Source organism: Dendrobates tinctorius, unplaced genomic scaffold (genome assembly GCF_039654945.1).
Source record: "Dendrobates tinctorius isolate UK_male_01 unplaced genomic scaffold, ASM3965494v1 ptg000016l, whole genome shotgun sequence".
Lineage (NCBI taxonomy): Eukaryota > Metazoa > Chordata > Amphibia > Anura > Dendrobatidae > Dendrobates > Dendrobates tinctorius.
The window spans coordinates 34,013,932-34,026,484 of NW_027361684.1; positions in this window are offsets into that span (position 1 = coordinate 34,013,932).

Consider the following 12,553-nt stretch of genomic DNA (forward strand, 5'->3'; position numbering starts at 1 on the left):
GGGGGGTTTCCACTGTTTAGGCACATCAGGGGCTCTGCAAACATAACATGACGCCCACAGACCATTCCATCAAGTCGGCATTTCAAAACGCCACTACTTCCCTTCCGAGCCCCGACGTGTGCCCAAACAGTGGTCCCCCCCACATATGGGGTACCAGCGTACTCAGGACAACCTGGACAACAACTTTTGGGGTCAAATTTATCCTGTTACCATTGTAAAAATAAATAATAGCAGGCTAAAGTATCATTTTTTGAGGAATAAAAAATATTTTTATTTTCACGGCTCTGCGTTATAAACCTCTGTGAAGCATCTGGGGGTTCAAAGTGCTCACTATGCATCTAGATAAGTTCCTTAGGGGGTATAGTTTCCAAAATGGGGTCATTTGTGGGGGAGCTCCAAAGTTTAGGCACATAGGGGCTCTCCAAACATGACATGGTGTCCGCTAACGATTGGAGCTAATTTTCCATTCAAAAAGTCAAATGACGCGCCTTCCCTTCTGAGCCCTGCCGTGTGCCCAAACAGTGGTTCCCCCCACATATGGGGTACCAGCTTACTCAGGACAAACTGGACAACAACTTTTGGGGTCCAATTTATCCTGCTACCCTTGGGAAAATAAAAAATAGCGGGCTAAAAAATCATTTTTGAGGAAAAAAAATTATTTTCATGGCTCTGCGTTATAAACTTCTGTGAAGCACTTGGGGGTTCAAAGTGCTCACTACACATCTAGATAAGCTCCTTGGGGGTTCTAGTTTTAAAAATGGGGTCACTTGTGGGGGGTTTCTACTGTTTAGGCACATCAGGGGCTCTGCAAGCGCAACATGATGCCCGCAGAACAGTCCATCAAAGTCTGCATTCCAAAATGGCGCTCCTTCCCTTCTGAGCTCTCCCATGCTCCCAAACAGTGGTTCCCCCCACATATGGGGTATCGGTGTACTCAGGACAAATTTCACAACAATTTTTGTGGTCTAATTTCTCCTGTTAACCTTGTGAAAATAAAAAATAGCAGGCTAAAAAAACATTTGTTGAGGAAAAAAAATGATTTTTGATTTTCACTGCTCTGCGTTATAAACTTCTGTGAAGCACTTGGGGATTCATAGTGCTCAGCACACATCTAGATAAGTTCCTTCGGGGGTCTAGTTTCCAAAATGGGGTCAATTGTGGGGGAGCTCCAATGTTTAGGCACACAGGGGCTCTCCAAACGCGACATGGTGTCTGCTAACGATTGGAGGTAATTTTCCATTCAAAAAGTCAAATGGCGCTCCTTCCCTTCTGAGCCCTGCCGTGCACACAAACAGTGGTTTATGATCACATATGAGGTATCGGTGTACTCAGAAGAAATTGCCCAACAAATTTGAGGATTCATTTTATCCTGTTACCCATGTGAAAATGAAAAAATTGATGCTAAAAGAAAATTTTTGTTGGAAAAATTAAAATGGCCAATTTTTCCTTCCACGTTGCTTTAGTTCCTGTGAAGCACCTGAAGGGTTAATAATCTTCTTGAATGCAGTTTTGAGTAGCTTGAGGGGTGCAGTTTTTAGAATGGTGTCCCTTTTGGGTATTTTCTACCATATAGACCCCTCAAAGTGACTTCAAATGTCAGGTGGTCCCTAAAAAAATGGTTTTGTAAATTTTGTTGTAAAAATGAGAAATCGCTGGTCAACTTTTAACCCTTATAAGTTCCTAACAAAAAAAAATTGTTTACAAAATTGTGGTGATGTAAAGTAGACATGTGGGAAATGTTATTTATTAACTATTTTGTGTCACACATGGTTTAACAGAATAAAAATTCAAAATTTTAAAATTGCTAAATTTTTGCCAAATTTCCGTTTTTTTCACAAATAAACGCAAAAATTATCGACCTAAATTTACCACTAACATGAAGCCCAATATGTCACGAAAAAAAACAATCTCGGAATCGCTAGGATGAATTGAAGCGTTCCTGAGTTATTACCTCATAAGGGGACACTGGTCAGAATTGCAAAAAATGGCCTGGTCATTAAGGTCAAAATAGGCTGGGTCATGAAGGGGTTAAAGTGTAGCTATTGTAGTTGAAGTATTTGCACCCAATTATTAAATATAGGTTGGCAGAAATCTTTTACAACTTTATTTTTTAAAGGCACATTTAAAACCGAAAATGGCATAAAAATGTAGTAATGCCTTTCTCTCTATCAATTACTTATGTAAATGAAAATGATGAATATTTGCTATTTTCACTTTTTGGTGACATCTAGTGGCCAAGAAAGTATACTGCATAATGAAGATCAGTAGCAATTGGGTGAGTGTAAACACCCGCCACTGCCTAACTGCAGTTTTGTACTTTATTGATAAAACTGTAAAGTGCAGTCATGAGAAAACTTTTTGAATTCTATGGTTTTTGAATATCAGGACATAAAACATCTGATCATTAGAAGGTCTTAAAACTAGGTAAATAAAATTTCAGAATAACAATACATGACACATTACACCATATCATTATTTATCAAAAACTAGGCCAAAACGCAGAAGCAGTTTGTGAAAAGTTAAGTACACCCTCACTGGTTTTATAGAAATTAAGAAAGTAAATAACAGACATGTGCTGCTAATAAATTACGCCTGATTAATTGCTCATCAGCAAGTGTGACCACCTCTATAGAAGCAGAGCAAAGCATACACACATGTGTTAACATTACAGGTGCTTCTCACAAAATTAGAATATCATCAAAAAATTAATTCATTTCAGTTCCTCAATACAAAAAGTGAAACTCATATAGAGTCATTACAAACAGAGTGATCTATTTCAAGTGTGTCTGTTAATGTTGATGATTATGGCTTACAGCCAATGAAAACCCAAAAGTCATTATCTCAGTAAATTATAATAATTAACAAAAGATACCTACAAAGGCTTCCTAAGCATTTAAAAAGGACCCTTAGTCTGTTTCAGTAGGCTCCACAGTCAATGGAGAAGACTGCTGACTTGACAGATGTCCAGAAGGCAGTCACTGACACACTCCACAAGGAGGGTAAGCCACAAAAGGTCATTGCTAAAGAAGCTGGCTGTTCAGAGTGCTGTATCCAAGCATATTAATGGAAAGTTGAGTGGAAGGAAAAAGTGTGGTAGAAAAAGGTGCATAAGCAACTAGGATAACTGCAGCAGATTATTAAGAAAAAGCCATTCAAAAATTTGGGGAAGATTCACAAGGAGTGGATTGCTGCGGGAGTCACTGCTTCAAGAGTCACCACACACAGACGTATCCAGGACATGAGTTACACGTGTTGCATTCCTTGTGTCAAGCCACTTATGACCAATAGACAACTCCAGAAGCGTCTTACCAGGGCCAAGGAGAAAAAGAACTGAACTGTTGCTCAGTGGTCCAAGGTGTTGTTTACAGATGAAAGAAAATTCACCCCTTGCAATGCTCAGAGAAATTTCAAAAACTCAAGAGCTACAGCTCAGACTTTAAAGGCCTCAGTCTAGAGATGAGTGGATCTATTGAAATTCAAATTCTGCTGGCTTTGCTAAATTTTCCCATAAAATTACCATAAAATTAGATTTGCTGCATATAAATTTATGCAAACCCAAAACTGGAAAGCTTGTAATTGCTTAGAAAATATATGTGGATGAGAAAAAACTATGCTGAATGCTTATACTCTAAAGCAGGGGTCCCCAACCACTGATCCGTGGCCATTTCACTTCTGTTGCTGGTCCGCGGAGCCAGGCTCAAATGCTGGACACACAGGGAGCCGCCGGCTTCCAGAAGTCATTGATACTCACCTTCCGTCCCTGCATCCCTGTCCCGGCGTGGCAGCTTCATCCTGTGCTGAGCTGTCTCGTAGTACTGCTCATTAAGGTCATGAATATGGACGCCACTCCTCTCCCATAGGCTTGGCGTCCATATTCATGATCTTAATGAGCGGTACCACGTGACCGCACCGCACAGGAAGAAGCTTATGCGCCGGGATAGAGATGCAGGGACGTGCAGCGACGGTGTCAGGGTAAGTATGATGGGGGAGGAAGGGGGGAGCCCAGCGGAGCCATGCATACAAGGATGGCAGGGGAGCCATGTATACAAGGATGGGACAGGGGAGCCATGCATACAGGATAGGAGAGAGGGAGCAGAGCCATGTATACAGGATCTGAGAGTGGGAGCAGAGCCATGTGTACAGGATGGGAGAGTGGGAGCAGAGCCATGTATACAGGATGGGGAGCAGAGCCATGTATACAGGATCTGAGAGTGGGAGCAGAGCCATGTGTACAGGATGGGAGAGTGGGAGCAGAGCCATGTATACAGCATGGGGAGCAGAGCCATGTATACAGGATCTGAGAGTGGGAGCAGAGCCATGTGTACAGGATTGGAGAGTGGGAGTAGAGCCATGCATACAGGATGGAAGAGTGGGAGCAGAGCCATGTATACAGGATGGGAGAGTGGGAGCAGAGCCATGCATACAGGATGGGAGGGTGGGAGCAGGGCCATGCATACAGGATGGGAGAGTGGGAGCAGAGCCATGTGTACAGGATCTGAGAGTGGGAGCAGAGCCATGCATACAGGATGGGAGAGTGGGAGCGGAGCCATGCATACAGGATGGGAGAGTGGGAGCAGAGCCATGCATACAGGATGGGAGAGTGGGAGCAGAGCCATGCATACAGGATGGGAGAGTGGGAGCAGAGCCATGCATACAAGAATGGGAGAGTGGGAGCAGAGCCATGCATACAGGATGGGAGAGTGGGAGCAGAGCCATGCATACAGGATGGGAGAGTGGGAGCAGAGCCATGCATACAAGAATGGGAGAGTGGGAGCAGAGCCATGCATACAGGATGGGAGAGTGGGAGCAGAGCCATGCATACAAGGATGGGAGAGTGGGAGCAGAGCCATGCATACAAGGATGGGAGAGTGGGAGCAGAGCCATGTGTACAGGATGGGAGAGTGGGAGCAGAGCCATGCATACAGGATGGGAGAGTGGGAGCAGAGCCATGCATACAAGGATAGGAGGGTGGGAGCGGAGCCATGTGTACATCATGGGAAAGTGGGAGCAGAGCAATGCATACAAGGATGGTGGGAGGGTGGGAGCGGAGCCATGTGTACAGGATGGGAGAGTGGGAGCAGAGCCATGCATACAAGGGTGGGAGCCACACAGAGCTGGACAGGAAAGGGGAACCATACATACCGGGATAGGAATGAGGGGACAATGCATATCCGGCTTATACTCGAGTCAATAAGCTTACCCAGTTTTCCGTGGCAAAATTAGGTGCCTCAGCTTATACTCGAGGATGTACAGTGTGTATATATATATATATATATATATATATATATCAGTACTTTGTTGGGCCATCATAATATACATGGGGGGATTATATGTGTGGGACCATCGTACTATACATGGGAGAATTATATGTGTGGGACCATCTTGCTATACATACTACAACTCCGTCCATAGCCCCGCCCCTTGCCACACGTTCATCCCCGCCCTGCAGGGCCATGGAAGAATGGTCTTGCTTGAAGCCGGTCCCTGGTGCAAAAAGGGTTGGGGACCACTGCTCTAAAGGAGAGAGAGGACACTGATGACCATATTGTGACAGTGACCGGTGTTACCTGTAGGGGTCACTGTTCTCCTCAGGATGTGCATGGAGGCGTATGAAGACCATAAGAGTGCATGGCAGACTAAAATATAATAAAAGTGAGTATTGGTCTTGGACATGTCAGTGTTCAAGACTGATGTACGGAAAATCTGCTCTGGAATGTAGTGTTGTGAAACAGACTGTAGGATGGTGTGGTGCAGTCCGCTTCTTTCCGTTCCAGAGTTTCCATGTGGCTTAAGGCCACCGGTTTGTGTGCTTAAAGCCCTGCAGGAAATGGTTGGTGGGAGTGTCTCAGGAGTCAAGTGTGTCAGTTTTGGTCTTGCAAGCAGACAGAGCGGTTGGTCTGCAGAGCACTACCTGTGTGAGGCAACACAGTGGCAAGTGGAGCCAAAAGGTCTGGCACCCTCCTGCGTATGGGTCGCCCGCCAGGGCAGTGGGGTACTCGGTACCGGGCCGGTCTCTCAGAGGGGAATGTCATAGCAGCGGTGACCCGGTCCGTGGCCCTGGGTGTCCATGTAAAAGGGGTAGAGTGATGGAATAAAGTTTATGAGTGATTCGTGACGCCACCTGTGGTATTCGGCAATGAAGATGTTAAGCCGACGCTGCAGACAGATCCTCTGGGACAGATGGTGTGGTGCAGCAATGATGGTGTAGCCCTCTACAGGCAGGGCTGTAGTCCCAGGGCAGTGTAGCGGAATGTTTAGGAAGAGGGTGCAGTGTCTGGCACAGAGATGTAGCAGTGCTGGAGAAGTTGCAGAAAGAAGGCAAGGACACAGCGGAATGTAGTTTCTTTACCTTTACTTTGTAAGTGCAGTCCAGGGTCCAGATTACAGATGGCACAGGAGCTGATTAGCCTGGAAGCAACTCCTGAATCTCTCTATGCAGATAGGTTGTGTAGGCTCCTTCCTAGCACTTACTTGAAGTACATGCAGTACAGTGTTACACTGAAGTTCCTCCTTGTTCCCTCTCAGATCTACCTCGTATGGCAGACAGCTGTAGCCTTCTATCTCTTCTCTTGGCTCACCCGTTGCTGTTGTGCCTCCGAGTCTTAGGTGGGAATAGAGCATTTACAGCTTCCTATTCCTCTGGTTTCTGTTGCAGGACCATCAGTATCCATACAACCGTGGAGACCACGCTCCAGATCATGCGCTCCAGCTGGGAAAGAGCTCTCAACTCCGCTCAGTCCCCCAGCTTCTCTCTCCACGTCTACACACTTCGGCCTCCTCACACTAACTGACCAATTTCCCTTTCTGACTCTCAGAGAGCACTCCTCCCCAATTCTGGTTCAGAGCTCCCTCTGCTGGCCCGGAGTGGGAACTGTGTTGCATGTTATGGTTAACTGCTAGAGAGACCCCTTCATTGCTTCCAAGCCTGACATCACCCTCCCTGGAGAAAGGCAATGCCACTGTGGCGACCATACTCCTGGGGGCGCCACACGTACACGGCGGTGCGGTCGATCACGGCAACCGGTCCCAGACTGTCCTTTGTTTTCCCGGCTGCGATCCGGAGGATACAGCGTGCTGTGCACTGTGTGAGTTTTTGGACATTAAACACGTTTTGTTTTGAACTTGCTTGGGTCACTGATTCATCACTGCATAGCGTGGACACCGCTGCATTACATATGGTCTGGAGAATGCGGAGCAGTGTGAACTGAGGCATACCCCAAAGCTTGCTGCATGTCAGTGATTAAGCCTGCAAAGCTACAGCTCATGCCGGCTGACAAAATGGAGAAACTTTTGAAGCAGTTGGTCCTTAGCAGTGGCAGCAGCAGGAGTATCAGCAAAAGGTGCTGCATTGCAATGGCAGCAGCAGGAGCATCAGCAAGAGGTGCTGCAAAGGCAGTGGCAGCAACAAGAGCAATTGCAGTTACAGCGGCAGCAGCAATAGCAGTATAATCATCATCATCAGCAAAAGACTAATGAGCTGATTCTGCAACAGGTTGCGGCTATGCGAGAGACACCCTCCACAGTGACCCGGTCTGTTCTGAGGCCCGGTACAAAGTCCGGACAGCGCTGAGGAAGATGAGTCCTGAGGACGACATGGAGGCCTTCCTCACAGTCTTCGAACGCATGGCAGAGCAGGAGAATTTACCGACGTCACAGTGGGCTGAAGTGGTGGCCCCCTTCCTTCCTGTTCAGAAGGCGTACCTGGACCTCAGTCGGGAAGATGCTCTGGACTGTGAGAAACTGAGAGGTTAGATCCTTGCCTGACTGGGGGTTAATACGTATGTGCGAGCTCAGCGCGTGTACTAGTGGACATTGTTGCATTACAATATGAACTTATACTCTTCAGGAGAGAGAGAGAGAAAGGATACTCTACAGGAGAGAGAGAGGACTCCACTGACCATAAGAACTTGCACTCTATAGGAGAGAGAGAGGACCCTGCTGACTATATGAGCTTGCACTCTACAGGAGAGAGACTTACCAAGTGACTGGAGATGGTAAGGATTCTGCCGTACAATTTGTGCTCTGCTGGGAACCGCTGATCAGTGGTGGCCCAGGTACTGACTCCCTGTGCACAAGGTATGATAATCTGTAAGATGTCATATCTTGCAGGGCAAGTTTTTTTTGCAATTCGAATGTGAAAGTGTTCAAACATCCATCAGGTTTGCTGAGCTCCAGCACATGTCATCATTCTGCTGTGAGAAGAGCAGACTATTTGTCAATGTTATTATGGGGGACGTGCGCCTCTTTCCCCACAGTGTTGCTGCCTGCTTATGATTGGTCAGCGGCAGAAACAGGAAATGAGATCAGTCTGGTAATGCCCACTTAGGGTGCAGTCATACGGCTGTATAACATGGATGACGATCGCATTGCGGTGTACAGACTGGCCAGTGGCTCTACTGACCCAAGTGTAACCGCTGCATAGAAATACAAGAAAGAGAGTCACTGGCCAGTTCAAGCATTGAGATTTGATCGTCGTCCATGTCATACTGCCGTCTGACTGCGCCCTTAGACTTACATTTTTTTTAACTGTTTAGGTGCAAAATACTTTTATTGCTAATATCTCCGCGGTAGAGGCAAAATTAATAAACAACATTGTTTTATTCTGCACTGCAGTGTCTAGCTCATCATTAAAAATGTTGTGAAAAGTATTCTTTAAGATCATCATATTACGTCCCGAAACAGAAAACCATATAATTTAAAGAGTCTGTACTGAGACTGTATATTCTCTCATGCAAAAACATTAGCAAAGGCCATGTATCGTCACACAAGGGAAGGTTACATGCCGGTTACCAGGAAATTGTAGTCTCAACTTGTAATTGGGTGTCAGTACTTTGGTGAAATTATCAAATAACAATAATGGGTTGGAAGCATGGTGCTCTATACGTGTCTGTGTGTGCCTGGCACCTTATGGAGTGATAGCTTTTATAGTCGGAAAGTGGATTCAGACTGAATAAGAAATATGACTGAAGATTACTCCTCATCATGTTGGATCCACTTTAGCTAAAAACAAGCATAAAAAAATTGCAGTGGTATTTTAAAAAAAAAAGAAGTGCTGTGTGAAAGTATGTTCTCGAACCCTTATCTATGTATAAATGTAACACTAAACACCCCGTCAGGATATTACTCCTGTGCAATCTCCTCAGATAGCATTGTAGCTTTTTTATATTGTGCTGGAAATTAGTTTTTAACCTGCCCATATATCAGTATATCTGATCTTTTTGTGTGATTTTATTCACATCTGATCTCAATTTCTTTTATTTATACCAATGCAGTAAGCACAACATGGCAAATAGCACAAGCTGCCAGGAAGGAAATTCAGCATGATCACAAATAAATCAATTTAAAATGACTGCAGTAGATAGGAAAAAAATCTATTAAATAAATACAATAATAATAATAATGACACTGCCTGCCAAGTCTGCGTTGAGCAGAAGATCTAAATTATCAGGCACAAGCTGCTTGCTAAGAATATAGTACCTGATGCATTATGTATGATTTTTATGTCAAATTTCTTTTTTTTTTTGAGGGAGGAGGGGGGCTTGTTGTGGAATTTGCTGATGTTTTTATGTCCTAAAATTCATCAAAATGATGCACACGGTCATGGATTTTGCCCAAAATAAAACATGTTCTTTAATATTGTCTTTAAATTGATTGAAAGCTTTTTAGTTAAAAAGTTGCAAGTTCTGCTAAAATGAAGCAATTGTACAATTCACCGCGCTATACTGAGAAGGTTTGATAGTGCTAGTTGCAAATTGACAATAGTAGTATTGATAATAGTAGTATTGATACTCACAATAATTATTATAATAGATGTGCCTGATCTAGGCACATCTATAATAATTATTCTACTATCCCCCACTAGCCACCTCGGCTAGCCACCTCGGGACCAAACCCATTGGGATAGATGTCTCACTTCTGTTAAATAAATCAGGTTAACATAAAAGGAACTATAAGCCGCCCAAAGGGATCAGTAAGTACAGCAATTGTAGTACTCTTATAGTGTGGAATATACACCTATTGTACTGTTATTAATATTAATATCATTATTACTCCACCAGCACTATTCGCTAGCTGAGGAATATAACCCTCACGGAATATTCCACATCCACTATTCGCTAGCTGAGGAATATAACCCTCACAGAATATTCCACATCCACTCCACCAACAAGTGAGTATCAATACTACTATCAATACTACTATTGTCAATTTGCAACTAGCACTATCATATCTTCTCAGTATAGCACGGTGAATTGTACAATTATAATTCTGGTCTAGTTTTCCAACAGGAGCCGACACAGTCCTGTTATTTCACCAGCTGCATCTGAGTTTGACTTTTTCTCCTTTTAGGTGGGTAGCTCCCGTGTAAAATTTTCTATAGCCATTTTCTGCTAAAATGTCTTAAAATTTGTGCCAAAGTGTTAGGTGTACATATAATTACTCCATTGGAGTACTGGAGTACATTTGTGACTTTTTAAAAAGTAGCAAGTGATGAATCAGGTGAAAACATCTGAAGACTTTAAACTTTGCCCACCGTGGAGAAGTATAAAAACAGACGTAGACAGAAAAAAAAATGAAAAGCTTTTGAAACAGACACAAATGGAAAGATGAATTTGGCGTAAACAAAGAGAAAGGCCCAAAATACCAAAAGCTTGGCAAAAAAATAGGCGCAAGTGCAGTATTGAATCAGGCCTCTATAGTGCGTATCCACAACATGCCAACAGAGGCTGTATCTTTAAGGCTATGTGCACACGCCACGGATTTGTATCTGCGGATCCGCAGGTAAAACCGCAGCTAAAATGAACTGCGGTTTTACCTGCGGATTGGCCTGCGGTTTGACACCTGGACAATCGAATAGGTGGCAAACTGCAGCGGAATCCGCAGAAAGAATTGACATGTCAATTCTTTCTGCGGATTCAAAACTGCAGCTTTTCCGCAGTTAAAAAACCGCAGCTTGTGCACAGCGGATTGTAAATCACATAGACTTACTGTTACGCCCACAGGTCGTGAAGATGTATAGTGGACCCACTAGACCACTGATGGTGCAGTGGTAGCTGTATACCCGATACACAAGAGACAGGAGAAGAGCTTTAAATAAACTAGACCTGGAAGGTCTGAGTAAACACAGAAAGGCTGATCTAGCCTGCGATGGTAACTGGATGATTCCAAGAGGAAAGCCTTGGTCAGTCTGGGGTAGGAACCGGAGTGTCCAGAGGGATCCAGGAGCTGGAACTGCCAGCAGAGGATTCTGAGGAGACAGAGATATTAGAATATTGCAATAGCCTTCAGAGCGCAGAGCAAAGCAGAGTGTGGCCTGAATGGGAGGCAGCGATCCCACAGAATGAACACATTGTTCAGGCAACTCCCTCTTGAGGGAGGATGACTTTTATGCACAGAGCATCACAGCACAGACAGCCCTAATAGACAACAGGTGCCCTGCTGTTTTAAGTATGTGCAGGAAGCAGGGCGCGCCTCCTAAGAGCATAACCAGGAGACCTGCCAAGAGGATGCAAGTTCTTAGCAGAGAAAGGAGCCGCTGGTTGTCTTGAGCCACGGACAGGGTGAGTAGTAGCAGTGGAGCTGCGAGATAGGTGCCGGTCTCCCTGCGCAGCAGTGACCGTGCCTGCGGCTGAGGGCATGACAGTACCCTCCCCCTTACGTCCCCCCTTCTTCAAACCCGCCAGGAACTTTCTAAGAAGCATCGGGGCATTAATGTTCTCCTCAGGCTCCCAGGATCTCTCCTCAGGACCATATCCCTTCCAGTCAACCAGAAAGAGCGACTTGCCTCCTCTTCTCTTCATGGCCAGGATGTCCTTCACTTCATAGACATCCTCGGAACTGACAGGAGAAGGAAATTTACCTGGATCCTGGGTGAAGCGACTGAGAACAACTGGCTTCAGCAGGGAGATATGGAAGGAGTTATGGATCTGTAAGGAGGCTGGCAACTTCAAACGATAGCACACATCGTTGATCCGGTGGAGCACTTCAAAGGGACCGATGAAACGAGGAGCCAGTTTATAAGAAGGGACCTTAAGACGGATGTGCCTGGAAGACAGCCATACCTTATCTCTGGGTTGGTAAGGTGGCGGAACCAGACGTCTCTTATCCGCATGCTCCTTGGTCCGAACCGATGCCTGCTCCAATGAGGTCCTGGTCTCTGTCCAGACCTTTGAGAAGTCCTTTGCCAGGGACTCAGCTGCAGGATTGCTGGAAGCAAGAGGCAGTGGAGTCGGGATCCTAGGATGCTGTCCATAAACAATGAAAAACGGGGAGTTAGAGGAGGACTCACCGACATGATTGTTGTATGAAAACTCCGCCCATGGCAGTAGGTTGGCCCAGTCGCTGTGGTGACCATTCACAAAGTGTCGCAGATAGTTTGTAAGGACTTGATTCACTCTCTCCACTTGGCCATTAGATTGTGGGTGATAGGCCGAGGAGAAGTCCAGGGTGACATCCAACAACTTACAGAGGGACCGCCAGAAGCGGGAAATGAACTGAACTCCCCTGTCAGAGACAATATGGAGTGGAAGTCCGTGAAGCTGAAGGACATGCTGAA